Source organism: Coregonus clupeaformis, chromosome 40, assembly GCF_020615455.1.
Source record: "Coregonus clupeaformis isolate EN_2021a chromosome 40, ASM2061545v1, whole genome shotgun sequence".
NCBI classification, from domain to species: Eukaryota; Metazoa; Chordata; class Actinopteri; order Salmoniformes; family Salmonidae; genus Coregonus; species Coregonus clupeaformis.
In genome coordinates this window covers 7914914-7919854 of record NC_059231.1, presented here as the reverse complement: position 1 = coordinate 7919854, position 4941 = coordinate 7914914, and the positions used below count along the sequence as shown (strand labels likewise).

At 47.3% G+C, this 4941-nt stretch overlaps 1 pseudogene; it reads right to left on the bottom strand.

The window, feature by feature from the left end:
* Positions 1–781: 781 nt before the first annotated feature.
* LOC121554889 lies at positions 782–4096 on the bottom strand (annotated as a pseudogene).
* Between the last annotated feature and the right edge of the window lie 845 nt (positions 4097–4941).

Sequence of the window (4941 nt, the reverse complement as noted above, 5' to 3'; positions counted from 1 at the left end):
TATTGATGTCACCTGTTAAATCCACTTCAATCAGTGTAGATGAAGGTGAGGAGACAGGTTAAATAAGGATTTTTAAGCCTTGAGACAATTGAGACATAGATTGTGTATGTGTGCAATTCAAAGGGTGAATGGGTAAGACAAAGTATTTAAGTGCCTTTGAAAGGGGTATGGTAGTTGGTGCCAGGGGAATTGGTGTGAGTGTGTCAAGAACTGCAACGGTGCTGGGTTTTTCGCGCTCAACAGTTTCCCGTGTGTATCAAGAATGGTCCACAACCCACAGGACATCCAGCCAACTTGACACAACTGTGGGAAGAATTGGAGTCAATATAGTCCAGCATCCCTGTGGAACGCTTTCGACACCTTGTAGAGTCCATGCCCCGACGAATTGAGGCTGTTCTGATGGCGAAAGGGGTGCAATTCAATATTAAGAACTTGTTCCTAATGTTTTGTACACTCAGTGCATAATGATACATTACATCCTCAAAATGAATACTTACATACTATTTATCATTAAAAAACATGGAACAACCACAGACTTTGGTATTTGGAATATACAACCCTAAATGACTACAATGTCTTTTATAAAACAAGCTTATGCCTTCATATACCTTCTCCAAGTCATTCCATTCCAATCCATCCAAATCATTCTGTATCAACACCACATATATGTATGACGACAACACTGAGATGAGTAATGTCAGTGTATTGTTACATGAAACAAGCAATTACAACAAAACAGTATAACATAACTATGTCAAACTAGGGAATAAAAACATAGGAACTATACATGCCTTAACTTCAGAGTTAAAATATGTTTAGCTGTTACTTTGAACCATGGATAAAAGAAAGCATAAATTATTGGATTAATTAAGGAATTAACAAGTGGCAGAAAGCCGGTGATCAATAATAAATTGTCACACACACACAAAAAAAGATGTATCAACAAAAATGGAATCCAACAACTTAGATAGGTGAAAACAACAATAGCTAGAGTTTTTGCTGCTTTTCTCTCTGACTTATTTGCCTGTACAGTTTTAACACCAGACACACTGGCAGCCTCTTTTGAAAATACATTTCTGGCCTGTGATCTGGCCACCACAAATATTGTCAAATAAAGTGTTATAATAAAAGAGCACGGGGCAACCATTGAAAATACAAGGCCAATGATTTTAACCCAATTTAATTATTCTACAATAAAACATTCTTTCAAACATCTACTGGGTACCTGTACATTTACCAAACAATTTATAATAGCAGCATCGTATATGATACAACAACACCAGGTAATGGATATACAATACATCATTCTTGTTATTGTTATTTTAGAGTGGTACAATAAGGGATCACACACAGCAACATAACGGTCAATAGATATCAAGACCAAACTGCCCAGAGATAAAGAAGAACACAAACAAGTGATGTAGAAATAAAACCCACAGAAATATTCCCCAACATTCCAGCATGGTTCCATTAATGCTACAGTCATTAATGGTATCACAATCAGTCCCACCAGGAAATCTGCCACAGCCAGAGAGAGGATGAGCAGGTTGGTTGGAGTGTGGAGCTGCTTGAAGTGAGAGATGGAGATGATCACCAGCATGTTCAAAAATACTGTAACTGCTGAAATCAATGAGAAGAATATGTACAGTGTTATGTAGATAGATGTCGATAGCAAAGCCTTTCTGCAAGAAGAGTTTCTGTCTTGAAAACAGTATTGAACATCTTCCTGTGTCTCCATTTGTAATAAAGGGTCCAAATGCTGAGGTCCTGCTCCTGCTTGGTCCTGTGTGTGACCCTGTCAGGTCAGCCTTCTGACAAACTCTGAGCTCTGAATGCGAAGCATCACGTCTGGAGGAAACCTGGCACCATCCCTACGGTGAAGCATGGTGGTGGCAGCATCATGCTGTGGGGATGTTTTTCAGCGGCAGGCACTAGGAGACTATTCAGAATCGAGGGAAAGATGAACGGAGCAAAGTACAGAGAGATGAAAACCTGCTCCAGAGCTCTCAGGACCTCAGACTGGGGCGAAGGTTCACCTTCCAACAGGACAACGACCCTAAGCACACAGCCAAGACAACGCAGGAGTGGCTTCTGGACAAGTCTCTGAGTAGCCCTGTCAGAGCCCGGACTTGAAACTGATCGAACATTTTACATTTACATGTTAGTCATTTAGCAGACGCCCTTATCCAGAGCGACTTACAGTTAGTGAGTGCATACATTTTTCTTTTCATACTGGCCAAGAGACCTGAAAACAGCTGTGCAGCGATGCTCCCCATTCAACCTGAGAGAGCTTGAGAGGATCTGCAGAGAAGAATGGGAGAAACTTCCAATATACAGGTGTGCCAAGCTTGTAGCGTCATATCCAAGAAGACTCAAGGCTGTAATCACTGCCAAATGTGCTTTAACAAAGTACTGAGTAAAGCGTCTGAATACTTATGTAAATATGGGAGTTTTTATACATTTGCTAAAATTTCTAAAAACCTGTTTTTGCTTTGTCATTATGGGGTATTGTGTGTATATTGATGAGGAAATTGTTTTATTTAAACCATTTTAGAGTAAGGCTGTAACGTAACAAAATGTGGAAAAAGTCAAGGGGTCTGAATATTTTCAGAATGCACTCAGTAAAAAGTACGGTGGAATAAGAATAAGGTACATCTATTTTTTATAAAATACTAAGAAACTAAGATTTCATTGTTGACAAGACACTACATTTGTGATGAGTGTGACAGAAGGAGTCAGGCGCAGGAGGGTAATCACCGAATGCAGAGTTTATTCCGTCGTACACAAATAGCGCTGGATAGCGACAAGTGAAACAGGCACAGGGGAAAATCTACCCTGGCAATACAAGGTAAAGGTAGCTCCAACAATTACAGGCACAGGGGAAAATCTACCCTGGCAATACAAGGTAACGGTAGCTCCAACAATAACAGGCACATGGGAAATATCTACCCCGGCAATACAAGGTACGAGTAGCTCCACCGAGCTACACTACTCTCACAAATAAACAATCACCCACAAGGACAAGGGAGGCAGAGGGAACACATATTCACGGACTAATGAGGGGATAAGAACCAGGTGTGTGTGATTGACAAGACAAGACAAATGGAATGATGAATAATGGAGCGGCAGTGGCTAGTAAGCCAGTGATGACGAACGCCGAAGCCTGCCCGAACAAGGAGGGGAGGCAGCCTCGGCGAAAGTCATGACAGTACCCTCCCCTTGACGTGCAGCTCCAGCAGCGCGCCGACCCCGGCCTCGGGGACGGACAGGAGGACGCGGAGCAGGGCGAGCCGGATGGTGAGGGTGGAAATCCCGCAACAGGGAGGGATCGAGGATACATACCCCTCCCACTCCACAAGGTACTGAAGGCCCCCCACCCAACGCCTCGAATCCAGGATGAAACGGACAGAAACCGACGGGGCCCCCTCGATGTCAAGAGGAGGTGGAGGAACCTCCCGCACCTCAGACTCCTGGAGCGGAACAACCACCACCGGCCTGAGGAGAGACACATGAAACAAGGGGTTAATACGGTAATCAGGGGGAAGTAATAACCTATAAGTGACGTCGTTGATTCTCCTCAGGACTTTGGACAGCCCCACAAACTGCGGGCTCAGCTTCCGGCAGGGCAGGTGGAGGGGCAGATTCCGGATCGAGAGCCAGACCCGAATCCCCCGGTACGAAGACCGGGGCCTCACTGCGGTGACGGTCAGCGTTGGCCTTCTGACGACGTACGTCGCGCTGGAGGTGAACGTGGGCAGCGTCCCATGTTTCCTCCGCGCGCCGAAACCAGTCATCCACCTCAGGAGCCTCGGTCTGGCTCTGGTGCCACGGTGCCAGAACCGGTTGGTAACCTAAAACACATTGGAATGGCGTTAGATTAGTAGAGGAGTGGTGGAGAGAGTTCTGGACATATTCTGCCCATGGCAAGAACACCGACCACTCCCTCGGCCGGTCCTGGCAGTAGGACCGCAGGAACCTACCCACATCCTGATTTACCCGTTCCACCTGCCCTCAGGGTGGAACCAGAAGTCAGGCTGACCGAGACCCCCAGACGTTCCAAACCTCTGGCACCCCTAGAGGAGACGTACACCCTCATGTCCTTAGCCAAGGTAAGCCACCAGTACTTTCCGATCAGGCAGTGCACTGATACCTGTGTGACCAGAGGAGGGTGACTTGTGTGCCCAGAAGATCAGACGATCACGGATAAGAGCAGGCACGTACCGCATTCCAGCTGGACACTGAGGTGGAGATGGATCTGTGTGTAACGCCTGCTCTATATCCGCGTCCATCGCCCATACTACCGGCGCCACAATGCAGGAGGCCGGGAGTATGGGGGTGTTGTCTCTTACGGCATCTCCTCTGTGTCATACAGCCAGGACAGTACGTCTGCCTTCACGTTCTTCGTACCCGGAATGTATGACAGTGTAAAATCAAACCGGGTGAAGAATAGGGCCCACCTGGCCTGGCGAGGGTTCAGCCTCCTCGCTGCCCGGATGTACTCCAGGTTACGGTGGTCCGGCCAGACGAGGAAAGGGTGTTTCGCATCTTCGAGCCAATGCCTCCACATGGTCAAAGCTCGGACACCAGCCAACAGCTCCCGATCACCAACGTCGTAGTTCTGCTCCACCGGGCTGAGCTTCTTAGAGAAGAAGGCACAGGGGCGGAGCTTGGGTGGCGTGCCCGAGCGTTGATATTGGACAGCGCCTATCCCTACCTCGGACACATCCACCTTTACGAATGGTAGTGATGGATCGGGGTGGGCCAGTACCGAGGCTGAGGTAAACAGACCCCGCAGTTTGCTGAAGGCCAGCAGACCAGCGGAGCCGGGACGGCCCACCCTTCAACAGGGATGTAATGGGAGCTGCGACCTTGCCAAAGCCCCGGATAAACCTCCGATAGTAGTTGGCGAAGCCAAGGAAGCGCTGCACAACCTTAACCGTG